This window comes from Phocoena phocoena, chromosome X (genome assembly GCF_963924675.1).
Source record: "Phocoena phocoena chromosome X, mPhoPho1.1, whole genome shotgun sequence".
NCBI lineage: Eukaryota > Metazoa > Chordata > Mammalia > Artiodactyla > Phocoenidae > Phocoena > Phocoena phocoena.
Window position 1 is genome coordinate 128,660,941 of NC_089240.1, and position 19,272 is coordinate 128,680,212.

General features: G+C 60.7%; 1 protein-coding gene and 1 pseudogene across 1 annotated transcript in view; one reads left to right on the plus strand and one right to left on the minus strand.

Annotated features, from left to right (window-relative positions):
- Positions 1 to 19,272, minus strand: part of TEX28 (testis expressed 28) — a 188,697-nt gene that overhangs the window by 83,387 nt on the left and 86,038 nt on the right.
- LOC136142722 (melanoma-associated antigen 8-like) lies at positions 1,373 to 2,174 on the plus strand (annotated as a pseudogene).

The following is a 19,272-nucleotide window of genomic DNA, read 5'->3' on the forward strand; positions in this document are numbered from 1 at the left end:
GAGAAGCTGGGGACCTGGGATAAGGGGCGGGGTCTCATGAGCGCAGAGGGTAAAATGTCAGGTCCCTGGTGGACTAAGGTTAGGGCCCTTAGGCAGGACTGAGGGGACCCTGAGGGAGGACAAAAGGGACCCACCAGATCACCGCCCTTGCAGGTGGCCGTGGGAGGCCCCGCGGCGGGATGAGCACGGTAGGCCTGTCCTGACGTCAGGGTCTCTGAGAGACTGGAGACCTGGTATAAGGAGCAGGGACTCACACTGGCAGACGGGACAATCCCAGGTCCTGCCCAGAGTCCAGCCTGCACGCGAGGAAGGAAGGACTGAGGACGTTAGACCCCAACACAGGGAGGGATCCTTTGCCCCTCCGGGGGGGCCTTGGAGGCGCCAGAGCACGGTCAGCAGATGAGATGTTTCCTGACCTCTGGGTCGGGGTCCTCAGGAGGTCAGGTGTTTGGTGTGAGGGGTGAGCCTTCAGGTCCGCAGAGGGTGGACTCCCAGGCCCCCGAGGGAGGACTGAGCAGACCCCCAGCCCTGGAACAGGGGCCTCAACAGAAACCTGCCCCTGTGGTTAGTGCTGGGAGGCCAGGCAGGACGTGAGGAGGAGGTGAGGACCCAGCATCTCTCCATCCTAGGACCCTCGGGAGGCCCTGGGCAGGTGCGGCCACCTGTGGGGCCCCCTCACTGCTTTCTGTTCAGATTCGGGGTCCTGTTCTGAGTTTCTCCTCCGGCCTGCAAAGGGGAGGGTCCAGGCCCTTAAGGGGAACAGTGAGCACGACGAGCGAGCCCCGAGGGGACCACCCACCCCGGAACTCAGAACTGGGGGGACCTCACAGTGTCCGGCCCAATCCTCCTACCAGCACCGAGGCCCAGAGCTGTGCCACAGTTTACACAAGAGGTGCGCCCTCCATTCCTCTTACAGGGGCTCCAGGAACCGGGAGGCGAAGGCCCAGGTCTGAGGACCGTGTCCTCGGGGTACAGAGCAGAGGAGGCCCAGGCAGTGCCAGGAGTCAAGGGGAGGTGCGTGCCCTGAGTGTGTACCCAGGGGCTCCCCCTCCCAGAACAGAGGGGACCCCACAACACCCAAGTCACCCCTATGCCCCATCAGCCCCAGAACCTGGGGCCGTGCTGGCTGTACCCTGAGGAGCCCCCTCACTTCCTTCTTCAGGTTGGCAGGGGACAGGCCGCCCAGGAGGAGCGCCCCTGTGAGGCCCGGGGGCAGCCTTTAAGATGAGACCTGTAAGTGGCCTCTGTCAGAGCTGCCCAGGGTGCCTTTCTCCGCCGAGGCCGCTCACACCCCCTCTCTACCCCAGGTACGAGGTCCCCTGCTCACACTCCCGTGGGCGGCCCGACCCCAGTGATCAGGTCCCCGGTCGAGATGAGTGAGCTCCGCCAGCCTCAGGCCGACCTTCAGGCCCCAGTCCCGGCCCAGGGTCCGGTGGAGGCGCCGCTGCTGGGGGCTGCGGGGGAGGAGGCCGCATCCCCCTCGTCCTCCGCCTCCCCTGGCGCCCCCTCCTTCTCCGCCTATGCCGAGTCCTTGCCCCAGGAGGCACTTGTTGTGCTGATGGCTGACCTGGTGGCGTTCCTGCTCAAGTATCGCCCCAGGGAGCCGACCTCCAAGGCGGAGATGCTGAGTACGGTCCTCCGGGAGCATCGGGACCACTTCCCCGTGATCTTCAGCCACGCTTGCGAGTGAATGCAGCTGGTGTTTGGCTTGGATGTGAAGGAGGTGGACCCCCGCGAGCGCACCTACGTACGTCCTGGTCCCCACCCTGGGCCTCACCTGGGATGCAGTGCTGAGCGATGGGCAGAGCACGCCCGAGGCCGGCCTCCTGGTGCTGGTCCTGGGCGTGATCACCCTGTTCGGTGACCGCGCCCCTGAGGAGGAGGTGTGGGGAGTGCTCGGCAGCATGGGGGTGTGTGCCGGGAGGGAGCCCTGCATCTATGGGGAGCCCAGGGAGCTGCTCACCGAAGTGTGGGTGCAGGAGGGCTACCTGGAGTACCGGCAGGTGCCCCACAGCGACCCTGCCCGCTACGAGTTCCTGTGGGGTGCCCGGGCCTACGCGGAGACCAGCAAGTGGCAGGTCCTGGAGCATCTGCTCAGGGTCAGTAGCTTGGATCCCAGGTCCTTCCCATCCCTGTGTGCAGAGGGTGTGAGCGACGAGGAAGAGGGAGCCTGAGCCAGAGCAGCAGCCAGGCTCCTTCCAGGCCCAAGTTCACTGGTAGCAAGTGAGGCTGGTCCTTCACTCTGAGTTTGAAGAGAGAGCGGTCGAGTTTCCAAGTAGTGAGGGCCCCTGCGAGTGGGGGGAACATGGTGTGTAGCATCTTTGGGTTCCTGTTGTGTAAGATGACATGGAATATCATCTGTGTTTTCTTTAGGAATTTTTCAAATATTGTTCCATTTAAAAGAAGGCTTAATAAGCTTCAGTATCTAAGTTTGCAAATGACATTAATCACACATGTATTTGCACTAATTCAGTTCAACGACAAGAGTTTTGCGATTGTGTAAAACAAATTGTAAGATTCCCATATTGTTTTGTGATGGTGAACAAGATAATATGGCATTGGAATAGGAATTTCCTTGGAAATGTGAAAGTAATTAGCAGTACAACTGAAGGCCACCACGTTGTTCCTCGGGACACCCCGTCGTCCGCTCAGTGGTGGGTGCCCTGCTGTGGGACTTTCCTGTTCCAGCCATAGGGCAGGGCCAGGCCCCGGGCATGTGGGCCAGAGGGGGAGTGGCTGACCTGGGGGAGCGGGCATTGCCGGCACCCATCTTCCTGGCGAGACACCACCCGCAGGGCCCTCAGGAAGGGAGGCAGTGGGGGGATGGAGGGCCGCCAGGTGGGGTGTAGTGGAGGCACATTGTTGGGGACCCTGGTGGGGGGGCCAGAGACCCCCGGACTCTGGTGGCTGTTACAAGTTCCTCTCTGTGTTATCATGCCCTCTGTTCAATGGTTTCAGTCAAAGTTTCTCTTAGTAAATTTCTCTGAAAGTTTCAGCTGAGTCTGGCCTCTGCTGTGGGCAATGGAGGGAAAGGGATGCTGCAGGTGAGGGCGGGGGTCAAGAGTCGGAGTCCTGCTCAGCACCCATGGGACACCTCTCCAGTGAGAGGGTAGGGTAGGCACTTTGCAGACCCAGAGATGGTGAGCGCTGTTTTCCATTTCATAGGTGAATTGTAAAGTTTTAGTGAAAACTGATAATTGCCTAAGAAGGCAGTAGAGAAGTTAAAATGTAAATGAAAACCTTGAGTATCTCAGCAGGATAAAGGGGGCATAGGAGCAACAATAGTTGGACAGACACTGCTATGGACTGAATATTTGTAAACCTCTGCCCCTCATTCACCTGTTAAATTCTAACCCCCACAGGGATGGGATTTGGAGGTGGGGCCCTGGGAAGTGATTAGCCCATGAGGGGGGAGCCCTCATGAATGAGATTACCTCCCTTATAAAAGAGGCCCCAGACGGCTGCCTCATTCTCTTGTGCCTTGTGAGAGGATGGCTAGTTGATACAACTAGACAAGAAATCAGTCCATATGAAGAAGAGCTTTATTACTATTATTTATTACTCAGCTGTATAAAGGAACGAAATTGGGTCATTTGTAGATGCGTGGATGGATCTAGAGACGGTCATACAGAGTGAAGGAAGTCAGAAAGAGAGAAACAAATATCGTGTATTAATGCACATATGTGGAACCTAGATAAATGGTACAGATGAACCGGTTTGCAGGGCAGAAATAGAGACACAGACGTAGAGCACAAACATATGGGCACCAAGGTGAGAAAATGGTGGGGGCGGGCGGGGGGTGTGATGAATTGGGAGATCGGGATTGGCAAATGTACACTAATATGTATAAAATGGGTAACTCATAAGAACCTGCTGTATAAAAAAATACATAAAATAAAATTCAAAAATTAAAACAAACCAAAGAAATAAGAATAGGTTTATGACATTATCAATCACAGTAGAAAACCACCTGTGAAGACAAGTGGACGTACCTGCCACAATGGGCTCTGCATCGCCAAGTTTGCTCCCCCAACTCCGCAGCCTTGCAGGGAGGCCTTCCTATTGGTGGAAGGCCAATGGGCGTGTCTTTTGCTTCCGGAGGCGCCAAGCCTTGGGACCTCAGGCCCTCAGTGCGCGTGGCTATTGGTGCTTCCGTAGCAAAGCCCCTCCTCACGTGCTCTTCTGATCCAACCACTTTCCCTGTAAAGAGACGTCTAGAACGTTCTCCCTCATCTTCCTGGGGCTTCCGGGAGCAGCCGGAAACGCACGTGGCGTTCGCACAGAGTGCCTGGGACAGTCGGCAGCACAGTTCCTGGCTGCTCTGCTGAGACGAGCTCTTCAGCCCCTCGTGAGCGGGACTCCGGAGCCATCCACAGAGTCAGAGCAAGTCAGGAGACAGGCGGGGGCTTTGCCGGGGGCTGGACTCCGCAGGTACCGGGGGCCCTGGGAAGGAGTGGAGGTCGGGGGAGGGCTACGGGCTGCTCGGTTGGGAGTGGGGGAGCGGCGGCGGAGGGTAGCGGGCTGAAGGGGGGCTGAGGGAAGGGTCCCCCAGTGAGCGGGTCAGAGGGGAGGACCGCTGGTTTCCGGGGTGGCTGGTGGGGGGCGTTCTGGAGTCGGGGTGCAGAGGGTGGGGCTAATGGCTAAGCGTGGGTGGGGGGGCCGGAGCGGAGGGCTTCCTGCCGGTCGGGTGGGGCCGGCTTTGGGGCCAGAGGAGAGGATGACTGGCTGCGGGGGTGGGGAGCACGGGACGGCCGGGCCCCATCCCCCACCCCCCCAACCCCCCCCACCCCCCACCCCCGGGGCCGAGACCGGAAGGGAGGGCTAACGGCTCCTGCGTGTGGCGGGAGGAAGGGGGAGCTACTCCTGGCTGAGGCGGGGGTCGATGGGGAGGACTCCCGGGCGCGGGTGCGGTAGGCGTTAGGGGAGCTCCCGCCGGGGCGGGCGTGGGGCGGGGGGGGGGGCGGACGCTCGTGGCAGTTAGGGGGCTCCGGCTCCCGGGTGGGCGGGGGCAAGACGGGTGGGCTGTGCGTCTGGGGTACGAGAAGCGAGAGCCCCCGGCGCTGAGTGTGCTCGGGGGAGGACTCCCCGGTGTGGGGAGGTGAGAGAGGCAGTCTGGCCCGTACGCATGGCGGGGCGCCCGGCTTCCAGGGCCCAGAGCGGAGCGCCCCCAGCTGGTGGGTGGGGGAGGGTGTATGGAGGGGATGCAGTGCGAGGGGCCGGGGAGGAGCCGCCTGGCCACGGGGGGCGTAAGTGATGCTGAGAGGGGGAGGCGCTGGGGCTGCTGTGATCTGGTGGAGGCTGTTGGCCATGGCAGATGGATTTGTGGGGGTCCAGGGAGGGGCTCTGGCCCGCTGCATGAGGCATCGAGAGCTTCAGGTCGCCTCTGTCCGGGTGGCACAGGAATTGCAGAGGTGGGTGGGCAGGGCAAGGCCCTGGCCTCCACACAGAGTACACAGATTCCTTACGAGGGTGCTTTGCACATTCACCCGGACACGCCGTACCAGAGTTGTAAAAGTCTCCATAAATTTAGCAGTATTGCAAGTTTACATGATAAGTTTTCTCGTCACGGGGGAATTTTATTTGATGGTACTAATGATAATATATCTTCAAATATTGGGAAACCCATGGATCAAAGAAAAAAAATCACAGAGGGACTTAGAAAATATCTCAACGTGAATACTAAGAAAGCACAACTTACCAAAATTAGTGGGAGGCAGCAAAAAGCGACAGGAGGAAACTGTATTCCTCTAAATGCTTCTGTTAGAAAAGAGTCAGGACATAAAATCAATGAGCTAACAGTCCATGTAGAGATGCTAGAAGAAGAAGAGCAAAGGAAACATAAAATGAAGTAATAAGAGAGCTAAGAGAGGAAATCAGTGATAGAAAGCAAATTATGGACACGACGAACAAAGCCATGCGCTTCTTTCAAAAGAGCAAGGAGACCGAGAAAGTCCTAGAACGATGAATCACGGAAAAATAGAAAGAACGCTGATCACCAATATGAGGAATGAGAGAGGGTCAACGTTACGGATCAGATGTACATTAAAAAAGGGGATATAGGGGAATATTATGGAAATGTTTATGCTAACAAATTGGAAGACTTGAGAAATTCCTTGGGAAAAAGGCAGCTTCCTAAAACTGAGGCCAGAAATGTAGAAAAGGTGACGAGCCTTCTATCTGTCTTTTTTTAAAAAATTATTTTATTTTATTTTATTTTATTGTTTCTTGAGTCGTCCGCAACAAGTGCTCTTTTGTTATTATTTTTAAATTTTATTCTTTCTTTTGGCTGCGTTGGGTCTTTGTTGCTGCGCGCGGGCTTTCTCTAGGTGCAGCGAGCGGGGGCTACTCTTCGTTGCGGTGCGCAGGCCTCTCATCACGGTGGCTTCTCTTGTTGCAGAGCACGGGCTCCAGGCATGTGGGCTTCAGTAGTCGTGTCACGTGGACTCAGTAGTTGTGGCTCGTGGGCTCTAGAGCGCTGGGTCAGTGGTGGCGGCGCGTGGGGTTAGTTGCTCCGCGGCTTGTGGGATCTTCCCGGACCAGGGATCGAACCTGTGTCCCCTGCACTGGCAGGTGGATTCTTAACCACTGCGCCGCCAGGGAAGTCCCTAGCCTTCTATCCTGTAAATAAATGTAATTTATTAAAAAAGTTTCCTAAAGTCAGACAAACCAAACAGGGCAGGGAGGTGCTCCAGGCTGCTGCTGTGAGGGGCACTAGGGTGGGCTGTGTGGCACAAACATGATCCTCTCCTCTTTGCACCCACAGGCCGATTCCCACACTTCAGCAGCCTGTGCACACCTGTTTGATCGCTTCCCCCCACCCTCAGGTCCTGGAAGATGGCGATGGCTCTGGCGGTATTGCGGGACTGGTGCAGGTCGATGGGCGTGAACGCTCAGCGATCTCTGCTCATCCTGGGAATCCCAGATGACTGCAAAGACCAGGAATTCCAGGAGGCTGTGCAGGCTGCCCTGCGTTCCCTGGGCAGGTACCGAGTGCTGGGCAAGGTCTACAGAAAGGAGCTGGGGTCGAGTGTTGCCCTGGTCGAGTTTGCTGAGTGTTTAAATCGAAGCTTGCTCCCCCGCCAAATACCAGGCAAGGGAGGGCCCTGGACTGTGGTCTGCCTGCCCCAGGCCCCTGATGCTGATTCACAGGATAGACCCAATTTCCCTGAGCAGCCCCAGAGACAAGCAGTGGTTGGCAGGGCAGGTGAGGCAGGAACTGCAGGTCACTCAGGAACTGCAGGGGAGGAGGAAGCTGCAGGGGAGGCGGGAGTCGCAGGTATGGAGGGAGACACAGGTGAGGAGGAAGCCTTAGGTGAGGAGGCAGCTGAAGGTGAGGAGGGAGGTGCAGGTGAGGAGGGAGCCGAAGGTGAGGCAGGAGCTTCAGGTGAGGAGGGAGCTGCAGGTGAGGAGGGAGCTGCAGGTGAGGCAGGAGATGCAGGTGAGGCAGGAGCTACAGGTGCGGAAAGATCTGAGGGTCAAGCAGGAGCTGAAGGTGAGGCAGGAGCTTCAGGTGAGGAGGGAGCTGCAGGTGAGGAGGGAGCCTCAGGTGAGGCAGGAGCCGCAGGTGAGGAAGGAGCTGCAGGTGAGGGAGGTGCAGGTGAGGAGGGAGCCTCAGATGAGGAAGGAGCCGCAGGTGAGGAAGGAGCTGCAGGTGAGGAAGGAGCTGCAGGTGAGGAGGGAGCCTCAGGTGAGGCAGGAGCCGCAGGTGAGGAAGGAGCCACAGGTGAGGAAGGAGCTGCAGGTGAGGAGGGAGCCTCAGGTGAGGCAGGAGCCGCAGGTGAGGAAGGAGCTGCAGGTGAGGAAGGAGCTGCAGGTGAAGCAGGAGATGAAGGTGAAGCAGGAGCTGAAGGGGAAGCAGGAGCTGAGTCAGATGAGGAAGGAGCTGCAGGTTACAGAAATGTTGCAGGCGTGGCAGGACTTCTGAGTATGACAGGACCCACGGGCGAGGCAATGACTGCGCCTGAGGAAGCAGTTGTGACAGCGGCAGGCGCCATGGGTGAGGCAGGGCCCGGGACCCAGCAGTGGAGGCAGGCCTTGCAGCCCATGCTACACAGCATGGGCTACCAGGAGCTGGGAACCTTCTCTGGGATGGAAGAGCCGGGCCACGGGGAAGAGTCCTCTGAGAGCTGGCTGGAGCAGGCCAACGACATGCTGCACCTGTGGCGCCACGTGTCTGAGAGGGAGAGGAGGAGGAGGCTGGTGGAGAGCTTGCGCGGCCCCGCGCTGGATCTCGTGCGCGGCCTCCTGGCGGAAGATCCCGAGCTGGCTGCCCAGGACTGCCTGGCCGCGCTGGTGCAGGTGTTTGGGAACAAGGACCCCCGGGAGAGTGCTCGGCTGAAGTTCGTGACCTGTGCCCAGCGGCCCCAGGAGACTCTCTCTGCGTACGTGATGCGCCTGGAAGGCCTGCTGCAGTCGGCCCTGGAGAAGGGGGCCATGCACCCGGCCATGGCGGACCAGGCGCGCGCCCGGCAGGTGGTGATGCGGGCCCGGCTGAACGACACGCTCCGGGACACGCTGAGGACGATGCGGCTGATGAGGAGGCCTCCCGGCTTTGCGGGGATGCTGCGGCTCATCCAGAAGACCGAGGCCCGGGAGGCCGACCCGGCTAGCAGGGAGCACTTCCCAGGGCAGGAAGAGGCCCGTGTGGACGTTGGAGGCCTGGCAGCAGCCGCCCAGGCCGCCGCGGCCCATGAGGCCATCACCGCAGGCACCACTGCACATGGCACCAAGGCCTCCCCGGCCGGTGAAGATACCACCGCCCAGGCCGCCCGTTCCAAGGAAGGTAGCGCCGAGGACCACCCGGCACGTGAGGAGGCCAGTGGGGCAGTTGCCGGCACTGTCAAGGCTGGCGAGGCGGGCCCTGAAGACCATGGTGCCGCCAGGGCAGCCCCTGAAGACCATGGTGCCGCCAGGGCAGCCCCTGGCCCTGGGGAGACCAGCAAGGCGTCCGCGGCCACTCAGGAAGATGCAAGTGCTGCCGCCCCTGCGGACCTAGGTCAGGCAGGACCCTCAGATGCCCCCGGAGTCCCCATGCCTGGCCGGATGGGCAGTGCTTCCCCGGTGGCCCCAGGAGGTCCTGGCTGGGAGCCAGAGGGCCTCGCCCAGGCAGGAGGCCAGGAGGCCGAGGAGACCCCCGAGGAGGGGCTCAAGCCCATCCCAGAAGAGCCGGGAAATGAGGACGGGGCTGCAGAGATGAGCCCCCCGGGGTCCACCTCAGGCCAGTAGGCTCAGCAGGCCCCGGGGCCCCCAAGCTTGGAGGCAGGGGGAGGCCAGACCCGGCAGCCTACTGGCCCCATATTAGGGGCTACTCAAGGTGCCTGGGCCTCCCTCCTGAGAGGGGGCCCCTATTCATCATCCCCTGGGGCAGGTGGCTCCCTGTACTGGCAAGCCCAAATGTGTCCCTGTAGGCCCCAGAGGGACCCAGGTGTCAAGGAACCCCCCAGCCCCCGCTCCCCTCCCCCCAACACACACACCCTAGCCATCGACCCCCCGCAGAGCCCTGAGGTGCGCCACGTGCCAGCCAAGGCTCTGGTCTCTGTGGGCCAGTGTCGTGAGCTCGACGTGTGCTTTCTGGGCATAGATTCAGGCCCAGCGCTGCCTGTTGTTGTGGAAATGTGCGTGTGTTCTCCTCTGAGCAGTTCCCCCAAGCCCTGCGCGGCGTGGAGACCCCGAGCCCAGTCCCAGGAGCCGGCGGGAAGGACGGGATGGACGAGGTCACAGCCAGCACCCACCCCAGGACCTGGGATCCCACCTGGGACCTTGGGAAGGAAGACCTTGACCGGGGCTGCAGGAGGTCTGCGGGAGGCCCCCCAGGGCTTGTGTTCTGCTGGGCCACCCCGTTGTTCCTCGGGACTCCACGTCCCCGGCTCGGTGGCGCGCGCCCTGCTGTGGGACTGTCCTGTGGCCGCCATAGGGCAGGGCCGGGCCCCGGGCATGTGGGCCGGAAATGGAGGGTCTGCCCTGGGGGGAGCGGGCATGGCCGGCGCCCATCTTCCTGGCGAGAGGCCACCCGCGGGGCCCTCAGGAAGGGAGACTGTGGGGAGACGGAGGGCCGCCGGGTGGGGTGTAGCGGAGGCACCGTTTTGAGGACCCTGGGGGGAGGGCCGGGACCCGTGGGCTCCGGTGGCCGTTAGAAGTTCCTCTGTGTGTTGTTATGCCCTCTGTTCAATGGTTTCAGTCAATGTTTCTGTTTAATAAATTTCCCTGAACGTTTCATCTGAGTCTGGCCTCTGCTGTGGGCAATGGAGGGAAAGGGCTGCTGCGGGTGAGGGCGGGGGTCCAGAGTCCGATTCCTGCTCAGCACCCATGGGACACCTCTCCAGGGAGAGGGTAAGGTAGGCACTTTGCAGACCCAGACATCGTGAGGGTTTTTCTTCCAGTTCACAGGTGAATTGTCAAGTTTTAGCGCCCTTGACCGTGGGCCGCGTCTCGGACGATGCTCGTGCTTGAAATCGTGGGTGCTGTGCACGGCCCGGAAGGCCAGGGGTCACACAGGAGGACCTCTGACCTCGTGGGCCACACGTGGGTCCGTGCACGTCTGCCTGGCCCGGGGGCTCCGGGACCAGAAGGCCGTGCCCGGTTTGCACGAGCGCTCGGCCCGTGGCTCTGCACCCGTGCACGAGTGTCTTCGTGCCCCCTGCGATGACGGGCGTGAAGCAGGAGGCTGACGTGCTGACGGGCCTGCCCTTTATGATGTCACTTGCTGGCTGGGCTGTGATGTCACCCCCGAGCCACCGGAGCACTTCTGTGAGGGGCTGAGCGGGAGTGTGAGCCCAGGGTGCTGCCGGCCGCGCTGCACTGTCCCGTTTACGTGGCGGAGGGACACGCCGCGCTCCGCATGGCTGCGGACGAGAAGGGCCCCGCCGCGCTCCGCATGGCTGCGGACGAGAAGGGCCCTGCCGCGGGCAGGGCGCCCGGCTTCGGCGAGGCGCCTCTTCCTCCCGACACAGCGGTTCCGGCCCTCGGCTCAGGGAGCTGCACCCCCCCAGTCCCTCGCCCTGGACCAGCCCGTGCCCGCGGGACACCCCGACCTCAGGCTGCTGCCTGGAGAAGCCGCTTTCCAGGATTTGACGGAAGAGCCTTTGTTGAAAGGGCCTCGCACCGCCTGCGAGGCCGTGTGGGAAGGCAGCCTGCTCTTCCACCCCTTTCCCAGGAAGCTGTGGACGATCGTCCACAGCAGTCGCTTTGCGTCCATTTGGTGGAATGAAGACGGGACTTGCATAGGCATCAACAGGCCGCTGTTTCAAAAGGAGGTTTTGGACAGGGACGGCCTAGACAAGGTGTTCAAGACAGAATGTATGAAGAGCTTCATCCGCCAGCTTAACTGCTACGGATTCAGCAAAGTGCACCAGGACATGCACACGTCCCTCTGCGTGACCAACCTGTCCACGAAGGAGCGGCCCGCCCACGTCCTGAGCGAGGTAAGGAGGGCGGGGGACGGCGGGGGAGGAGCCCTCTCCAGGGGCTGAGCCGCTGGGCCCGCGGGTGGGGGGCGGGTGCCAACCCCGGGGCTGCCTGGGACGGCGGCAGGCGTGTCGGGAGAGCTTCCTTTAAAGGTGGTACTTGGGGACCGGCGTGTCGGCCGGAGCTGGCAGTGCCGCGCGCTGTGTTGGGACGTTGTTATGGGGGGACCCGAAGCGTTCTCAGCACAGGGACGTCACTTCTCTCCCTCCTCCTTTTCCCTTTGGTGTGTCTGTGTGAGGTGATGCGTGTGAACTGGACCCCCTGTGGTGATCGTTTCACAGCACACGCGGGCAAGGCGTCATCGTGTACTCCTGACACGTGGGCAGTGCCGCTCGCGCCTGACACGCAGTCACACCGGGGGGACAAGAGGACACTGCTGCAACGCTGGCCCTTCCCGTCCTCCTGCTCGGGGACAGTGGCCCGCCGGGGGGAGGGCGGAGGTCTGTGTGCCCCCTCGACTCCCTTAGCTCCAGAGCATCACTTGAGTGGGGGCGCAGGTCCCTTCCTGGGAAGCAGTCAGTGTCCCCGATCTGGCCCCTGGAGGTGCTGGCCAGGGGGCGATTCGGACACTTCCTTAGAAAGCTACCGAACCTTGTTGCAGTCTCGTACCTGCAAACGCCAAGTCCCCTTTCGTGGGCCTTGTACTCATACTAAGGGGCCATGTTCAGTCATTTTCCAAGGGCAAAAGGTGATGGTGAGTGAGCGAGTCTCGGGAATGTAAAAGCTGGGGCACAGCGTCCTGCTGGGAACGGGTCCCGCTTTCTCCAAAGAGGCCTTGGGTCGGCTGGGGGAGGGCGCCCAGGGGCCCAGCCAGGCGGCTGCTGCTTGCGAGCAACTCTTTTGTGACTCGGGGTTTCCTTTTCTCTCTCAACTGCGACCTCAGTTACACTTCTACCACAGTCCCCTGTTTCAGAGAGACTGCCCGCACCTCCTGGTGAGGATGAAGCCGAGAGTGCGCACTAAACCAGCATCCGGGCCGGTGGACGGCGAGCCGGCAGCCCCGGGGCACCTCCCGGCGCCCAGCGCCGCGGAGCCGCAGGACGGCCTCCCACCGTATCCTGAGCACATCCAGGGGACCCCGAGCCACCCGCAAGTCGACCATGCCTCCGCCCTGGCCAGGACTGGCTCTGTCGCTCCAGCCCCTCCTCGGACAGCAGCCGAGCCCCCCGCGCCGCATCCCAGCATGCAGGTTCTGGTCCCTCTAGTCCCTGTCCTGGCAGAGGTGGCCCAGCCAGCCGAGGTCCCCTGGCTCTGCTGCTCCTGGCCTCCCGCCCAGATGAGTCCTCCCTGGCCCGTGCCGGGCCTGGCCGCCGCACCCCGCCAAGTCCTCAGCCTTCCCCCCCACCCCGCGCAGCTCCCGGGGGCCGCGCTGCTGCCTCTTGCGCACCCTGGATGCCTGAGGTGGCCGCCAGGCCTGCCGCCTCCCTGACCTTGATCCGTTGGCCGCTGAGCCACTTCTGCCATCGCTGCGTGGGCTCCCGCTCTTTCCTGGAATAGCCGGCCCCTCCAGGCAGGCCCACAGAGGACCCTGACCAGGCAGACCCTGCAGACACACGGAGGTGGTGACGCGGCCAGAACCTTGCAGGGCAATAAAGAGCACGGGGACTTGAGAGCGATGTTCCACCCAACACGTGTTTGGCGCCTCCGTCCTGGGCGTGGCTGAGCAGTTGATTCCCCTCAGCAGGAAACGATGACAGGTGACAGCCCACCCCCGGCACGGTGCGGGCACCTAGCAGACACCTGGAGAAGCCCCTCAGACGCCCTGTGTCCACTCACTAGAAAGACCCTTGAAGGGCTGGACAAGCACAAGGAAGGCCCTGGCACCCGCGGCTTCACAGTTGCGGGGGCATCGTGTCCAGCAGGGTCTCGATTTGACAGATGAGAAGAGCTCAGGCCTCCCCGGTCAGAGGTCTGAAAAGAGCCCTTCCTGTCCTGAGACGCACAGGTGTGGAGGTGACGGTCCCTGGCAGGGGCCTGCGGGTGTTCAGTTTGGGGGTGCTCTCTGGTGTCTGCAGAGCAGGATTGAGGTTTGCTTTTCACTGCGGGTCCTGCGTCTGGAGACATTTTCCTGCTTCTCTTTTCCTTGCCTTTCGAGCTAAACACTTCAAGGGCGCCATGCTCCACCACCCTCTGGGCGCTGGGGTGTCCAGCTTATACCGCGAGTCCTTGTGGTCAGCGCCCAGTGGTGTGTACAGAGCACTGAAGGCCAGGGCGCACCCCCAGCTCACAGCTGCTGCCTCCACGTGTGGGGGATGGGCCGGGGGGCCTGGCCAGGACTCTGTGGCTGTCACAGCGATAGGGCGACATCCCCTCCCAAACACTGCTAAGGAGGGGGCGGGGAGCGGGAATTGCCTGGAGTTCCAGGGGTTAGGACTCTATGCTTTCACTGCGGTGGCCCGGGTTCAATCCCTGGTCGGGGATCTAAGATCCCCCAAGCCTTGTGGGGTGGCCAAAAACACAGAAAAGAGGAAAAAAAGGTGGGTTGGGGGAGGAGGGGAAGTAGACTCAAGGTACCAGGAATGATCCAAGCACCAGCAGCCAGAGGAGCCCCGGGTCTGCCCGGGTGAGGGGTGGTCCCATCTGCCGCTCCCGTCTGTCATGATGCCACAGCTAGTGCACATCAGGGGGGTCTCTTGAGCAGCCCAACAGCAGTGCCCCAAATGAACGATGCAAAAATGGACAGAAGGGACGGAAGAAACCGGTCTACAATAGAAGTGGGAGACTTCGGTCCCCCCTGTGATGGATTCAAATGGATCCCCCAGCTCCCACCCCAACCATTAAGTCCACCTGTTGCAGTGCTAATCCCAAGCTGCATGTATTTGGAGATAGCACCCTTGGGGAAGTCAGTAAGGTTAAATGAGGTCACAAGGGTGGGACCCTAGTCCGACAAGAGCGGTGTCCTTTGGAAAAGAGGAAGAGACACCGAAGATCTCCCTGCCTCCCTCCCTCCCTCAGCCTCTCTTCCACCCTCCCAACCTCCCTCCCTCTCTCTCCCTCCGTCCCTCTCTCTCTCCATCCCTCCCTCCCCCTCTGCCCCCCTCTCCCCGCTCCCTCCCTCTCTCTCTCTCCCCCTACCTTCCTCCCCCTCTCTCTTTCCCTCCCTCGCCCCCCTCCCTTTATCTCTCTCCCTCCCTCCCCCTCTCTCCCTCCTTCCCTGCTCCTTATCTCTCTCTCCCTTCCCTGTCTCTCCCTCCCTCCCCCTCTTCTCTTGCCCTCCTTCCATCCCCCTTCCCCCCTCTCTCTCCCTTCCTCCCTTCCCCTCTATCACTCCCTCCATCTCTCTCTCTCTCTCTCTCTCTCTATCCTCTCTCCTTCACTCCCTATCGCCTCTCTCCCTCCCTCATTCCCCTTCTCTCTCTCCTTCCCTCCGTCCCTCTCTCTCTTGCTTTCGATTCCTCCCTCCATCCTGTGTCCCTCTCCCTCTCTCTCTCTCTCTCTCTCTCTCTCTCTCTCTCTCTCTCTCCCTCCCTCCCTCCCTCCCTCCCCCCAACCTGTGCAGGGAAGCAGCCAAGTGAGGGACCAAGAGAAAACCAGCTGTGTGCGAGCCAGGACGAGACGCCTTCCCTCACCTGGAACTGCACTTTCCAGCAAGTTGAGGTTGGACTTCTAGCCACCAGGACTGGGACCCAGTACATTTCTGTAGTTTTGGCCACCTCCTCTGTGGGACCTTGCTATGGCAGCTCTAAGCAGACTAGCACAGCCTGCTTTCATTATGGGTCCAGCGACCAGACAGCACCGCAGTAAGGGAATCACAGATTTGAACAGCACTGTGCAAAGACTAGGTCTCATGACATGTGTAGACTATTAGCCCCAAGAACAGAATAGACACGTGCTCGTCAAGCGTACCTAGAACGTTCTCCAGGGTACTCCACGCGTCAGGCCACACAGCATCCCCCAGTGAACTTAAGGGGATACAAACAAAAGGGCTGAAATCATACAAAGTATGTTCTCTGGCCAAAAGAGAGTGAAATTAGACCTCAATGACAGAAGGAAATGTGGGAAATCTGCAAAGAGAGGGAAATTGAGCCGTGCGTCCCCAAATAACCGCATTAGTCTGGGACGATGCCAAATCCCACGGCACAGGATGAGGGGCTGAAACAGCAGACACAGATTCTCACGGTGGTTCCGACCAGGAGGCCGAGAGGGAGGGTCCAGCAGGGGTGGCTTGTACTGCGGCCGGTCTCCTTGGTTGCAGGTGGCCGTGCTCTTACCGCCCCTCACGTGGTCACCCTCTGTGCACGCACCCCCAGCCCCTGCCTCCTCTCCTTGCGTGTGCTGATCCGCTCTTCCCTCAAGGGCACCAGCCATCTTGGATTAGACCTCATCCTAATGGCCTCATTTCAACCTAAGAACCACTAACTCCAGTCACAGTGACATTCTGAGGTTCTAGGGGATTAGGGCTTCAACATGCAAATTTTGGGGGGATGCAGTTCAGTCCATAACAATAGCCCAGGGACCGTACAAGACATCACAAGGGAAATTAGAAAATACTTTGAAATGAAGACAACACATAGCAAAGCCCCCAGGACTTACGGCACGCGGCCAAAGAGGCACTTGGGACCTAAAGCTGCAAACACCCCTGTTCCAATGGAGGCGACACCTCAAATCAACAGCCTCATCTTGAACAAGGACAAGCGAGAAGAAGAGGAAGGCGAGCCCAAGCATCCTGACAACAAATTTTCACGAGAAAAGAAAAACTGCGCTAATCTACGTACGCGGGGATCACAAGACGTGTACTGGTTGGGAACCTTCACTACATGGGGGAGGGCGCATCTTTCTTACACACTCAGTAACAAGAGCTACATCCACCGACCACTTCATTTGGCCCAGGCTTTTTACAAGCAGGTCACATCATGGGGAAATTCACACCAATGCTTTTGCCTTGTACTATTAGGAGGCCCATTTCACAGATGGAGAAATCGAGGCATAGGGAGTCTCCATGATTTGATCAGCTTGTCACTAGAAGGACTCTTATTCAAGCTACGCATCATATGCGTGCAAAGCCCCATCCGCGCACCGGCCTGACCTGTCTCCCCAACAGTCAAGGGGGATTCAGCTGTCCTCCACGGGGTCCTGCTATCTGATGCCTCAGGCCACATAATGGGGAAAACACAGGGAAGCCAGGCATTAGTGCCCATGAGAGCCTGACACTGGATTCTGCCCACGTGGCCTCCCCAGGCCCATCAGGTCACCATCTCTCGTGAAATGGACACGAGGGCCAGGGAGGAGGGTGAGGGTCTAGGACTGAGGGCGTGAGGATGGAGAAGGGTCCTGGACGTGGGGGTCCGAGGCACGGCCCTCTGAAGGCGGCTCCTATGCTCAGGCTTGGGCCCTGCTCTCTCCTTCCACTGCCCACTCTGCTCCCTTCTGCCCCACCGGCGTGGTGGCCCCACGTTCTCCTGCAGGCTCACTTCCCCGGGCACACCGGCTGTCAGGCAGGCGGCAAGCCTGCATTCAAAGCACGGGGACCGCCGGGCCGGCGGACTCTCCGCATCCCCACGGGGCGTGAGTGTCTGTGCCCTTCAGGGCCCTGCGGATGCACCTCCTCCTGGATGCTTGCTCACACGTGGCTTTACACCCTGCTGCTGTCTTCTGAATGTCACTTGGCTTCACACCCTGCATCCCGCCACCAACCCAGCCCTATGCCTGTGCCCAGCCCCAGCTCAGGGACCACGGACAGGCACAGGCCCGGGCCCCCGCACTTGCTCACAAAGGCCCCTAAAGCAGCAGCCGGCGATATTTGCCACACAGGAGGGTAGGCGAGAGCCAGGCAGGAGGTCAGCCCTTTGCCGAGGAGGCTGGAGCTCAGAGCAGACTTTAGCTGGGGCTGGGGAATGGGGGCTTCTCGGGAAACAGGGCCACGGCTGAGACAACTCACACCAGCCCCTCAGGGGGCAGGCTCAGCGCACGTAGAGAACGTCAGAGCTTCCCGCTGACGGGCAGCAGCTCCCGTGTGCCCTGCCCCGCCCTGGTCAGGACTGGCTGGGTGCCGGGGTGGTGTGTGCTCGTCCAGAGTCTACTGGGGAGGGTGCTGCTGCCCCCCTGAAAAGTGCCTCCCTGAATGTCCCTGGGGCGCTCTTGGCGTGTCCCGGCCGCTGCTGCGTTGCCTGCCACGGCCGTCCCTGGGCTAGCACTGTCCCCCATCAGTCAGTTCACTGCACGAACGGGCACTAGGAATCCCTGCTTTCCCCCGGCAGTGCCCCACGGGGCTCTGGTCCTGGAGCACCCGTTGTCCCAAGAGCACCCCTTTCCTGCTGGGGTCCAGGGCTGCAGCTCACCGGCAGAGGCATCTGCTCCCGCCTGCCTCCCCCGGCCAGCCCAGGGCAGGTCAGATGGGGTCTGGTGGGTGCTGCTCCTTCCACCTCTCTGGGGCGGCGGACCCTCTTCACAGCCTGCATCACCGGGACCCCAAAGCCCTCTCCTGCCTGGCTCCTTTCCAAACCTTCATGCGGGTCTGCGGGTGGCTGGGGCCTGGGGGAGCGTCCTGGGGACCACGCCTGCCACCTGCTACAGCCTGTCCCTCTGCTCAAACACCCTGATCGGGGACACCAGAGTCCTAGGCGGCTCTGCGGGTGGCTGACAGGACACGCCTGTGCCTCTCGCACTCAGGCTCAAAAACCAAAACCTCACGGTCACATTCAGAAGGCCATCAGTGTACTCAAACATTTGGGCATTACGTAGGGAATGATTTCAAAATAAGTCGGAAGCACAGAGATTCGCCCCACATCCCCGCGGCAACGATCATCACTTACCAACCACGAGGAGGCTCGCCGAGTGGCTGCATCACGTCCTGCCAGCTCCACCCGAACCATGATATTGGTGGGGGGGGAGGGGGGGGATGCTTCTCTGGGACTTTCAGATAAACATACATGCACGAGGTCATCAGGACCGGGGCCTAAGCGGCTCTTAGTCGGGGGACAGGTTCCGGACAGAGTGGGCGCTGTGGGCAGCAGGGTCACCCTGAGGGGGACTCGGGGCTGGGCCCCACGAGGACGCCCCCGACCCCAACGGGGCCGCTCGGCAGCTGGCGGCTGCCCTCCTGACAGACTCAGCACAGCCCCGCGGGGACGGATGGGTGCAGCTCAAGGACCTAAGGGTGCGGGTTGCTTGAGGGAAATGCCCTCCGCCAGCTCCCTGTGGGGCAGCCTCTCTCTGGAGCACCTCCAACCCTGCCCAGGGCCTTAAAGGCACAGAGTCTGGCGTCTCACATCTAAGGGGCAGAGGCGCAGGACGTAAGACCCTGGGGGAGGAAGCACAGTGGTCTGTGTCTGTGTTGTCATGGCTTGAGGACTAACCCCCGACCCCGGCGTGCCTTCGATACAGATGGCCGTGACAAAACTGCTTCTGCTCAGAATTCAGTGGCAAAGGGTCATCCCATGACCCCTCCTAAGTGAAGAGGACTCTGGCAGTGCTGTGTCCCCACTTGTGCGGGGAGGAGTGGAAGACAAGATGGGGACGAGCACCTGACGGCTCTCCAATGCCACACTGCCTAGTAGAGGCTCAACAAAAGCAGGGCTTACCTTTTGTGATGACAAAATCCCCTTCTTTTCCGGCAGGAGTGTCTGAGCAGGTTACATTGGCCCTGAAATTCTCCACCTTTTCCAAGTGCCCACCTGCTATATGGCAGGTGCTTCAAATCCAGGATCCCACGTAAGGTTCACGTTGTCGTACGGCGCTCAGCAGGGAGGGCCGCCTCTTTAGCCCCCGGCGCCGTCTGCACCTCCCACTGCAGTGACCTCCCAATCCCATTAGGCCCAGAAGTTGCTCCTTCCTTTCGATGCCAGGTCACAGCCCAAACCTGTGGGTCTC